Genomic DNA, 12,086 nt, shown 5'->3' with positions numbered 1-12,086 from the left:
TACTCTGCCTGCCTCGACCCGGCCTGATCTGACTACGATTCTGTCTAAACTCCTTGTACCGCGACCTTCTGCCTAAAGACTTTGCATTCAGTTGTGCCCCTTTGTTGGTCCAGAACCCTTCACCTTGCACCTCTCGTTATAAGACCTGGCGGCATCTGAGTAGCTGAGGGCTCCTCCCGAGACCAAAGGCGGCTGCTACAGGCAGAAGCACGAGCCGAGACCAGGGTGCTTGGCATCGGTTCTGGATTTAGGTTGCCAACAGTTACAGTTACATTTTTGGTTGTTTATGAAAGAATTAACCACCAGGAATACTTCTTAAAATGTACAGCCTATAGGTGACTAGACAATGTTTTCTACCTTTGAAGAGGGTTATCATCTGTGGACATCCAGTTTGATTATAATGGCATCTAGCTCAAGGATTTAGATATCATTTTCTCTGTTGAATTATATTATCTTTTTTAAAGATGCACAGCACTTTTTTCTATAAAATTCCATGTATAATTTTATATATTTTACATTGAGTTTTTTTTAAACTACAAAATTACTAATTTGCAGTATGAGATTGTAGTCAGAATCTTGATAAATGTGTTTGTAGTCATTATACATGTAAGTTATATGATTGTTAATATGAAATTATCATGAAGGTTTTAATTTAATGTTGAAATATATGTTTGTATTTTGGTAATGTGAGATAAATTTAGCTATGCCAGGTAACTTTTGATTCATACGTTTCATTATTAACTGATTTACAAATAGTTGGGTAAAGCAAAATGTTACTTAGACTTGTAAACCTTTTATGCAAAGCTGAAATTCAAGCTGCAAACCAACCAACAGGTCAAGTAGAATCCATCCAATCTGGCCCAGAGACCAGAAACAGCAGCTAACACAGAAAATATGAAAAAGCAATACAAAGTCCTTCCCTTTCTCTCTCCAAAAGAGAACTGCTCAGATCCAACCTATGAAAACTGGACAGTTTGGGTGAAGATTTCACTAATGTACCAAACAGGGAGGACGAGACACTTAAATAGCCTGAAGATGAAGGGAGAGAAGAACTTGTAATAGATACAGACGCACCAGCAAAGTATAACATTGAAGCTGTCATTGAACAGATAAAAAGAAAACAAGGCTCCAGGATTTGACAACATCCTACCAGAGCTCAGTTTGGTGGATATTGATGTTATCACAGAAAATCTACACCCACTTTTCAAAAGAGATTGGGGTGCATGCCAGAAGATTGGAACGAGGGACTGCTAGTAAAATTGCTAAAGAAATCAAACACTTCAAACATCAAGTCCAAATATTGTCAAAAATCATTTAAACTTTCAAGTACAAAACTGCAAGTTTTATATTACCCTAAATCACATTTTTCCTGTTCACTTTCTCCAGATCAAGCTGAGAGTGAGGAGCATAATTCATATCAGTGGGTCACAAGGTTACAAGTTGATTTCACTGCCTACATTGCCCTTACTTTATTCTTATTGGTCCACAGCTCTCATGCTTTATGAAGGCGACATGAAGGTGTACTGTTTTATTATTACAGAGAAAAAGGAAATGCAATTTATTTGCTTGAAATGCAATCTGTAGGACATAACTTTCCTGTAATTTTGAGCTTTCTGGATAATAGGTTTCCATATAAAGGATCCCATACCTGTACCCCCTTAAAACTAACCAAACAAAGCTATACATTTGTTCCTACTTCATTTTTTTCCTATTGTTAATAACCTCACCATGCTTTTTAACAGTAATGATTTTTAAATTGCTGATAGTGGATCACCCAGCTTAGTGATTAGTGACACTTGCTTGCAGAACTCTAAATTGTTTTAATGTGACGATCTGTAAGTATGAAGTAATAGTGAGTGCACATTTTGATCATGCATTGGCAGAAGAAGGTGTTGGATTGGCAGATTTCATTCTACAAGCCGTATGTAGTTGCATGGGTCAATATATGACGGAAAAAGATACAAAATTCTGATGTGTTAACTACACGGACGTAACATGACTGTCAGATGCAGATGCAGATTTTTATGAGATAAAATCTGACTTTTGCTCAATGCGTAGTTTGTTCTGACATGAACAAACTACGCATTGGATTTGTAAAAAACTGGTGATTATGCTCAATATTGTGTTGAAGCAGTAAGGATTTAAACCGTTCTAGTGCAGTGTTTAGATTATTTTAGCTTTCTCAAAATCTATCTTATAAAGAAACTAGCTTATATGCTCCTTGTTAGTGTTTCACACACATAGGAGCTTATTTATCAAGCTGTGTAAAACATCACCGGTGATGTTGCCCATAGCAACCAATCAACAATTCGATTTCAACAGTAACCTACAAGAAAACAAAATATCTGATTGGTTGCTATGGACAACATCAATGGTAATGTTTTTCTCAAATGTTACACAGCATGGTAAACGCAATTTCTAAATTTGTGATGAATATTATCTCAATATCGGCTGCTACAAACTCCGATCTAAGCCGATCGGGTTTTTAACGCTTATTTATTATTACATTTTCCTGAAAATTTGGTTTGCGGTAAATACTCAGATTTTCACTAGTTTTAGGAGGTTTCACCCGAAACCTCAGATTTTTGCCCGAAACCTCAGAAAAATTTGGGGTTTGGCACGAGACCCAGCCCAAATTAATTAAATCATTGGGACTTCTCCCATTGACTTATATACAACCTCGACAGGTCTGCGATGCTGGGATTTCAGTTTCAGAGTTTTCCAGCCTCGGGGTTTAATAAATTCTGAAAAATTTGTGAGTTTTTTAAAAGCCCAATTTTATAAAAAAAATCAAAAATTTTTCATGATTTTTGCATTCGGGGCTTAGTAAATAACCCCCTAAGTGACGTTATTGCATTTTCAGTTCTGCATTGCTCTTTCTATGTTTGGACCCATAAAAAGTCAATGGCGCTGTGAGAGTAGTGGAACTGGGATTTTGACCACTGATCTAATTGGGCTGTATTTTTTTAATGCTTTGATTGTTTTTATTTTTATTGTTTTTATATTCAGTATATTCATTTCAAGGCTTCAACAGTTAATATAGTTCCTATGCATATTGGGTAACAAATGATTGAGAGGAGTCCTAATGTTCCTTTGTTCATAGGAAATAAGATGTTATAAAATTCAGGCATTGAAGGTAAGTTTTAGAAATGCTATTTTTAAATTGAAAACTCTGGGGTGTATACATTTAAGTGTAATTTAAATATGGTTTTCTGAGGTTAATATACTTGGGGTCTCTACATTCCGCATACTTAAATGTCCAATATGATTAGGATAACCAAATAGTTAAAAAAAAACCTGGAATTTATATTTAGGATGTTTTATCTTTGTATAAAAGAATGTGGGAGATAAGTTGCTGAAAACTGCACAGTTTGTATGCAATTTCAGAATTGGTCAAAATACTGCAAATAAACCCAAATTGATATAAAACTTGGTTGGTAACTTATTTATTAATAAAAACAAATAAAAAAACATGTATTACTAAAACAGTGAAAAATATATTGACTTGGTTTTCTTAATTTTCAATGGGGCTCTAAACTTACACAAAAATGTGAAAAACAATTAAACAAACCACATTAATGTTTTCCTAGAACAGTTCCTATTGACTTCTGCTATTGACAAGACCATTTAAGCTTTCAGATGCCAAAGTTTTGAGTTTTTCATGCACTTTATAAATAACAGAACATTCATGGTAAAAAGTAAAATTGAACTTGATAAATCAGCCCCTTTTTCTGATTTCTGGAGCAGTACTTTGAACATTTGGTAATGTACTGCTGATGGCTTTTGATGTATCAAATCAAGTTAAGAATCTCCAGAAAACTATAGATATTTGATACTGGTGCACACAGGTGTTTTTCAGGCATATAATACAAATTATTTCAGATTGGTTATTATGAATTTTTGTTATTTGAATTAATAATTACTTTGTTGTTTATTTAAATTTTCTTAAAATTAAGACGATTAAGCTATTAATGACAATAAAGTGAAACCATGAAATGTTCAAAATTCATCTGGGAAATCATTTCACATTTTTTTTCACTGCAATATCATATACAGTAGTTCTTTTACTATATTTAAGCCAATGACTCGATCTCTTCTTAATAGTACAACCTTTTCCCTGCTGCTAGATGGCAAACAAAAATTTTAGAAAAGAAAATACCCTTTCAAATAAGAACACGATATATAAAGCTGGGAGAAGGAAAAAAAACACACTATGGGGCACATTTACTAATGGTCAAATATCGAGGGTTAATTAACCCTCGATATTCGACCCTCGAAGTTAAATCCTTTGACATCGAAGGATTTAGCACTATTCGTTCGATTGTACGATCAAAGGAATAATTGTTCGAATTAACTGATGAAACGATTCGAAGGATTTTAATCCATTGAACGAACAAAATTCCTTCAATCAGAAATTGCCTAGAAAGCCTATGGGGACCTTAGGGGGGTTTTAGGTGGCGAAGTAGGTGGTCGAAGTTTTTTTTAAAGAGACAGTACTTCGACTATCGAATAGTCGAACAATTTCTAGCTCAAATCGTTCGATTCGTAGTTGAAGGTCGAAGTAGCCAAAAAAATACTTCGAAATTCAAAGTATTTTTTATTCTATTCCTTCACTCGAGCTTAGTAAATGTGCCCCTATATATTTTCCAAGTGGTGCTCCCCTAAAACCCATAAAAAAGTACTATTACCTCACTTGTTTCCAGCAGAAATGCAAACCATTTTGAAGTGAGTTTACCACATCTGATTAAGCCTTGGTTTCTTGTGTCACCAAGTAAACATCAAGCTTTGTTTCCTATTGGCAAGATTGTGGGCTTAATCCCTTGCTGTGTGCAGGCTTGATTTAGATCAGATGGAAATTAAGTTAGCTGATGTGAGCAAAGTTAAGGGGGGATTTAGGGCTAATACTGAATTTTGAAGCAGCATAGTGAGTAAGAAATACAATGCTCCAGAAGTTTAACTATTCATAATCCTTTCCTTGTCCTTTAAAGAAACAGTTATTGTAAAAATTTAACTGGGTAATAGATGGGCTGTCCGAAAGAAACAGTATTTCTAATATAGATGGCCAAAAATGAAATCTATAAAGGCTGGAGTGAACATAATAACCAGAACAGTACTTCTTCCTTTGCAGCTCCCTAACCCCTTAGTTATTCAGTGACTTGAAGAAGAGCAACATTGGACATCCCTATTCAGTTAGTTTTGTTTTGATCCTTAGCATGCAGTTCAGATTCAAAAGCAAACTTTCTGAACAGTTATGTCCTATATGTGCCCCCTTACAACATACACAATGTCTTAATTAGGTAATATATAATACTACATATTATATATAGATGTAATATAATTGATGTTATTTCTTGACAATAAAAATGCCAATGAGAAAAGTTTAGATTGAAAGTAAATTCCAGTGCATTTCAGCCTTTTCAAGGAGCCGCTGCTCAAATTTCCTGCATATACAGTACGCAGCAATACCTGAAGATCAGACGACAGTGTGTGATGTATTTAAACTACACAGCATGATAAGTAGGCCCCTATAATGCATAATATAAGAATTATATGACATCTTATATACTATTATGGCAAACCTCCAAACATTTTGGAAATAGAAAGAGGGACTTGCTGCATGGAGCGTGGTGAACATTTTGGACCATGCCCATTTTGTGGCCACACTCCATAATTACCATGTTCATTTTACAAAAATTGGCAGGGTATAAAAGTTTGAACTGATTTCTGTGGTTTTATGTGTTATTATAGTTTTGCTAATGAAGGTGAATTGCACTTTAAGCTGCAAGTCACAGTTTCCCCAAGAGACCTACTTATCTTAAATTGTGACAATTGTTTCTTTGCTTGTCTTAAATTATTACAAATGTATCTAAATGCATCTGCCATGTATTTTGGGATTTCTGCCAAAAGCCAATTAAGTTTTAGAAACTTTGTATCTTTTTCTGGCTGTTTATTGCAGAAGATTAAAAGGAAAGTCAGGACATTTCAGTAACAATCCGGGACTGTGGAATGAGCTGTCAAAATTGGGACTGTCCTGTGAAAAACAGGACAGTTGGGAGGTATGTTATGTATACTATTATTTTATTTTTTATCTAATATCTCAGCTGTGGCACTGTTTCTTCTGAGCTCAGCTTGCAAAGTAATTCCAATATACTTTAATGGCAAGGAAATGGTACAGTTTGTATATATATATATATAATTTTAGGTATCAACTATGATCCAAAACAGTAAAAACGGGTTTACAAATACAAAACCTTGGAATGTAAAATCATAATGAATGCTTAACAGAAGATAACTATGATCCTTACAAAACCAGAGATCTTTTGTAGTGATCTGTGCCTCCAAAAACACCCTCTGTTGATTGACAGCAGTTGCTCTGGGCAGCCTGTTAGTTATCTGCACTTAGGGACCAACTTACAAAATACAGTGCATATGGAGCATATTTATTAACATTGAAGAAAAACATGACCAGCGATGTTGCCCATAGCAGCCAATCAGTAATTCGATTTGAATCAGCAATTAGATTTGAATCTATCAGATTTTTACTAGAACCTAACTATTTTACTTTCAATTCTCGCTTTTACCTGCAGAGATGTGGGACAAAATGGGGGCAAAATTTGCCCCATTCTATGCCAACCTAGACATGGGTTGGTGGAGGAGACCCCTGCAGGTATGAAGGGATAAAATGTACCTACAATATATTGATGACCTACTTTGTATATGGCAAGGAGATCAGGAAAGCTTTGCAGCTTTTATTCATGAGATACACAGAATGAGCTAAATTTGAAATTTACCAGTGAATATAGAGAGAGGATTATTGAATTTTTGGATTAGTGGCAGTAGGTAAAGAAATACATACAACAATATATCAAAAACCCTGCAGTGGGAATATGCTTCTACATGCATTAACTTGCCATCCAAGAAATCTGATTGTGGTATACAATCCTAAGACTTCTCAGGAACTGCTCGACAGAGCTTTCATAAACAGACGGATGACATGAGAAAGATTCCTTGATCAAGATTTTAGACATCAGTTAGTGGTAAAAAAGAGAGGAGAGAACTACTGAATATTGAGCAATCAGGTAGGAAACAGGCAGAGAACTTTGAGAGGGTCCCTTTTGTTACGAGGTACAGTAAAAAGTTTCATGCAATCTTGGATATTATTAAGAGATATTTACCTATACTTGCGGATTATTTATATAAGGTATTGAAGTCAGTAAACCATTAAGGATTTGATTATAAGTAGTGCACTTCCCTTGAAACATATTAGTATTTTATGGTACTGACCGTTATTATATTCCTTTTAAAGTGGACCTGTCACCCAGACACAAAAATCTGTATTATAAAAGTCCTTTTAAAATTAAACATGAAATCCAATTTCTATTTTTTATGAAAGCATTCATAGCTGTTGTAAGCTCATTTAAAAATCTCAGCTGTCAATCAAATATTGTCTGCCCCTCCTCTATGCCTAGGCATTGAGGAGGGCAGACAATTACTTTGACTTTCCATTCAGCACTTCCTAGATGTCACCGCTCTCCCCACATTCCCCCATTCTCTTCACTGTTTAATTGTGTAGCCAGTGCATGGGGGTGCACATCGCGTCCCCCATTCTGGTGCACAAACAAGATTTTGAGATGATACAAGGCTTGTCTTAATAACAGTGTCCACAAAATGGCTCCTACCTGCTTGTTACAATTATGAATTCCCAGACTGAAGAAAACAAGATTCAAATCATTTATATAGTGTAATAAAATAGGATTTTGAATAATTTTTTTGGGTGACGGGTCCCCTTTAAAGGGTTTACATACTGGATTTTACAATTTTGAAGTTGTTTTGGTATTTTTGGTACCGAGGAACAGAACCATAGCAATGTGTATGTAAAATCTTGCTCTGACACTTGAGTAATATCTAAATTGGTACCATCAATGCCTTTGATTAAGTACCAGAGGGTATGAAACGAGGAAGGCGGAATACCAGGTGGTCTGTATGACTATTCTTTTAATATGGATTTTGAATAAAAATAAGCTTTTTATGATATTTTGGCGTTATGGGATATTTTTATTTTTTTGACGCATGTGCCCTTGGAACTCGGGGCATTATCCTAGTAACTATGGCCTTTTTGACTGGCAATTTATATTCACTCCAGCATATAATTATCATTTTTCTATAGATTTGAACCAGCACAAAATCAAAGATCACTGCTGATGTTTGTCTTCAATGTCATTAAATACGCCCCATACTTTCCTGTTTTTTGTCCCAACCTTTGTTAATATATTGAACATACTGTAATAATGTTCAGGGCAGTATTAATAATTCTCACATATATACAAAACTACTACCTTGTTGAGATAGTATCCTGCTGAAAGAGGCAGGATCATTATGTAGCAAGAGTACATGATTTATGATTATCTCTAATGGAAATAGCTTTAGAACAAGACCAATAACTGCAATAAACAGCTTTCAGGTTAGAGCTAGAATTTAAGTTCTTGTATGAACAATGTATCTCACACAGCTGCTACAGCTATGATTTGCCAATCTTTACTCCTTGCCTTTTATTTTTATGGACTGCACCAATTTCTACTGTGTCCTTGGGGATTATAAACCTGGTAACCATGGAGACCACATACAGCAGACAGAGCGGGAGGGGCCTACAGACAAAGGCTGGTAGAGGGAAAGAAAAGAGGCTAATAAGGCTCCACATATAGAACAAATATTAATCTCCCACAGTTGAGATCTGAAAGGTTAGCTCATACTTATGTCTTTAGACTTCATCATTATCAATAATGGGCTTTGCATTTGTTTGTTTGCTATGTTTAACAGTTTTTTTAAGATCGATCCTTATGGTGCAAAAATACTGCCAGGCCTCAGGCTATTAAAAACATTGCATAAGGTGCTTTTCAGCATTGCTGGGTGTTGAGACAGTCCTAATTTGCACAACCTAAAGAAGCTCCTCCCCTTAAATAGCATTTCGGATTAACAAATATTTTCATTGGCATCTTTAAATTTATAACATGAAATATATATATTCAAGATTTTAACAACAACCATTAGATTATAGTAGTATTTCTGCTGCTATATTGTTAGGGCCCATTTCATAATCTGCAGGTTAGCTAACATAAAATGAACAAAAGTTCCTATACCCTTATCTAAAACTCTGAGGGGGAATTCACAAAAGTGTTGGTAACTACACACTTGGGGGCAGATTTATCAAGGGTCGAATTTCGAAGTAAAAAATACTTTGAAAGTATTCGAATTCAAATTTTTTTCATCGAATTTGGGTATTCGATCGAACGATTCGAATGATTTTATCATACGATCGACCGATTTTACTTCAACTTCAAAAAACGTAGAAAAATGCTATAGAAGGTCCCCATAGGCTAACATAGCACTTCCGCAGGTTTAATTTGGTGAAGTATTAAAGTCGAAGTCTTTTTTAAAGAGACTTTTTTCGAATTCTTTTACTTCGAAAATTCCCTCGAATTCACTTCGACCCTTGATAAATCTGCCCCTAAGGGTCGGCAAATTGTAAAAATGTTGTAAGCACAACAAATCCGCAGAAGTTTATCTTATTGTTTTATAGATTTGTTGTAATGTTGTAAACATTTTAAAGAGTGTTGTATACACAGTAAAAAATGGTTATTGAGTTGTGAAAATTTACTTTGTGCATCCAAAAATTCTCTCAATACAGACATAAGCCAAATAAATCTATTAACATTTTTACTGGACATTATCATTAGTGGAGTCATTTTGGCAGAAACAAAAAGTTTGTAAACATGTCATGAATACAGCTAATTCTCAAAAATGTTGTACATGCGACACATGGCTACGCACAATTTATAACAGCATTATAGTAAAACACTGTTGGTAGAGGTGGAAAAATGACAGAAAATAGGTCTGTGCATAAGTCTGTGCTGATACATTTTCCTTTACTGACATTTTTGTGAATTCCACCCCCTCAATCTTGCTCTAAAGGCCACTTCAGCATAACAGCTATTCATGGGAACACTTGTTAAACCTACTGTCACCATATACAATGCTACGCATTGCCAGGAGCGGTGAAAACCTGTTCTCGGACGTTTTGTTGTGCCTCATTATATGACAGTTTGATGGAGAAGTTCAAGTTTGGCAGATTTCAGGAAAACACTACCTATCTGAATGTGTAATGCATACTGTAAAATTTGGTGGAAGAGAAATAATGGTCTGAGGATGTTTTTCTTGCACAGTAATGTAAAAATGATAGACTTTACACTACTGTGCATGCACAAGTCTGTCTAAATGAGGGACTACTGGGAAAGCAACATAGGATAGCATGGCAGTGCTACAACAGAAAGTTGCATATTTTTTCCTTAAAGCACTGGCCCAAGGGAAAAACCTAAAGCCCCTTTCACAATGCAGTTTGTATTAAATTAGTTTGGGCAGAACAGGGCATTTTTTAAATGCTAGAAGGTATGGACTGAACTATGATCTTCATGATGTATTGCCACAGCCCTACTTCTACGTTTTTTTTTCTGTGTGGCACCTTTGCTTCGAAATTAAATACTCCCAAAAGTTCAGGTTGTTATTAAACTCATAATCATTGCATGAGAATGTTCCACTGCAGAGAAACAGGTATGAACTGCTCATAACCACTTTGCAGAGCATTTAGAAAAAGGAAATATTATGGCTGCTATGTGGACAAAACAAGCACTTGCACTTTTTGGTTCACTCATCACATAATTGCCTCGTAGGTATAAAGTAGTATGTGTTAGTTTGAGCAGGGTTGTTTCCCTTTCTCTTTCACTAGGGCCCTTCATAATCAGAATTTACTTCCTAATTCTACAGTGCTGTGGAATATGTTGGCACTACATAAAGGATAATAATGTCCAATAGCAATAAAGGAGAAAAGCCCACTCAAACTGGTTCAATTCTCTTTTCGGTATGAAATAGTTTGCTTTTAAATTTAACTTCTCTTGTGCCAATTGGTACAGTTGTCGCCTCATCTCTTTATAACACAAACACAAAAGCTACCTGGCTGATCAGTAATTACAGCAGTACATGCTGTGGAAAACGTATCAGCCATGCCACAGTCATCTTACCGGTATATAAGAAATAGGCAGGCAATAAAAAGAGGTTTGAATTTGATTGTTTGGCACTATTCACTACATTTTGCTGGTATTAATAATGCCAAATTCAGTAAAATGGATTTAAATTTGAGAAAATCAATAATCCAACTTCTTGACGTTAAAAAGAAAAATATTTTGGAGTAAACTGGTAAATATAAACTGGCAACACTGCTAAAAACAAATGTCGCAGACTTGGGTGGCGTAAAAAAAATGTTGCATTTTAAAAATGCCTGTGTTGTATTCTGGTTCACTCCATTGGGGCAGGGACTTTTGTGAATGGTATATAATCTGTGTAAAGCAGAACATGTTGTTACTACATAAATTATAATATTAATACTTACATTTTAAAGCCTACCACCATATTAATTAAAAATAAGCTCTTGAGATTACTGCAATCCTATTGAGTTTAGTTAACTGAATAGCAGATTTAAAGTATGGTGATCCAAATGACAGAAAGATCCATTATCCAGGGAACCCTAGGTCCCAAGCATTCTGGATAACAGATAGAAAGTACCTGAATTTGTAATCAAGGGGCGCTCCAGCAATGCAATGAACTGAATTCTTAGAATAATGTGAAGACTTACCTAAACAACCTTTGCTTCTTTATGAATATTGGAAAAAAATCATGTATTGTTGGTAGGATCAAACAGTATGTTTGAAAACCAGAGCACTAACCTAGTTGTGTACACAGACCACATTTTTAAGTATCTCTGTGTTTCAGCACAGGTGGATCGTTCTCCATCAGTGCATTACTAATTAACTCATTCAAGTTAAAAAGAATATTTAAAATTTGACTCTTGTCCAGTTATCATGGGGTATTCATAAAACAGGTGTGCATTTTTACTCCAGTGCAGCAATCAATTACATTTTGCTTTCGTTAGTCAGCTGCTGTTAACTAATTAAAGCTATTTGCTTTGGGTTACTACTCCAGAGTAAAATTACCCCTGTTTTGTGAAGGCAGATGTGAAGATAAGTGGAATTAATCCA

The 12,086-nt window shown here is 35.2% G+C and overlaps 1 protein-coding gene across 1 annotated transcript in view; it reads right to left on the bottom strand.

The window, feature by feature from the left end:
* The window catches only part of atf7ip.S (activating transcription factor 7 interacting protein S homeolog), a 71,246-nt gene extending 59,538 nt beyond the window's left edge, over positions 1-11,708 (bottom strand). Inside the window, exon 1 of the mRNA XM_041561581.1 lies at positions 11,684-11,708. The gene's annotated coding sequence lies outside the window, so the exon portion shown is untranslated. The remainder of the gene's footprint in view (positions 1-11,683) is intronic.
* Positions 11,709-12,086: the final 378 nt, after the last annotated feature.

This window comes from Xenopus laevis, chromosome 4S (genome assembly GCF_017654675.1).
Source record: "Xenopus laevis strain J_2021 chromosome 4S, Xenopus_laevis_v10.1, whole genome shotgun sequence".
NCBI classification, from domain to species: domain Eukaryota; kingdom Metazoa; phylum Chordata; class Amphibia; order Anura; family Pipidae; genus Xenopus; species Xenopus laevis.
This window is presented reverse-complemented; position numbering and strand designations above follow the sequence as displayed.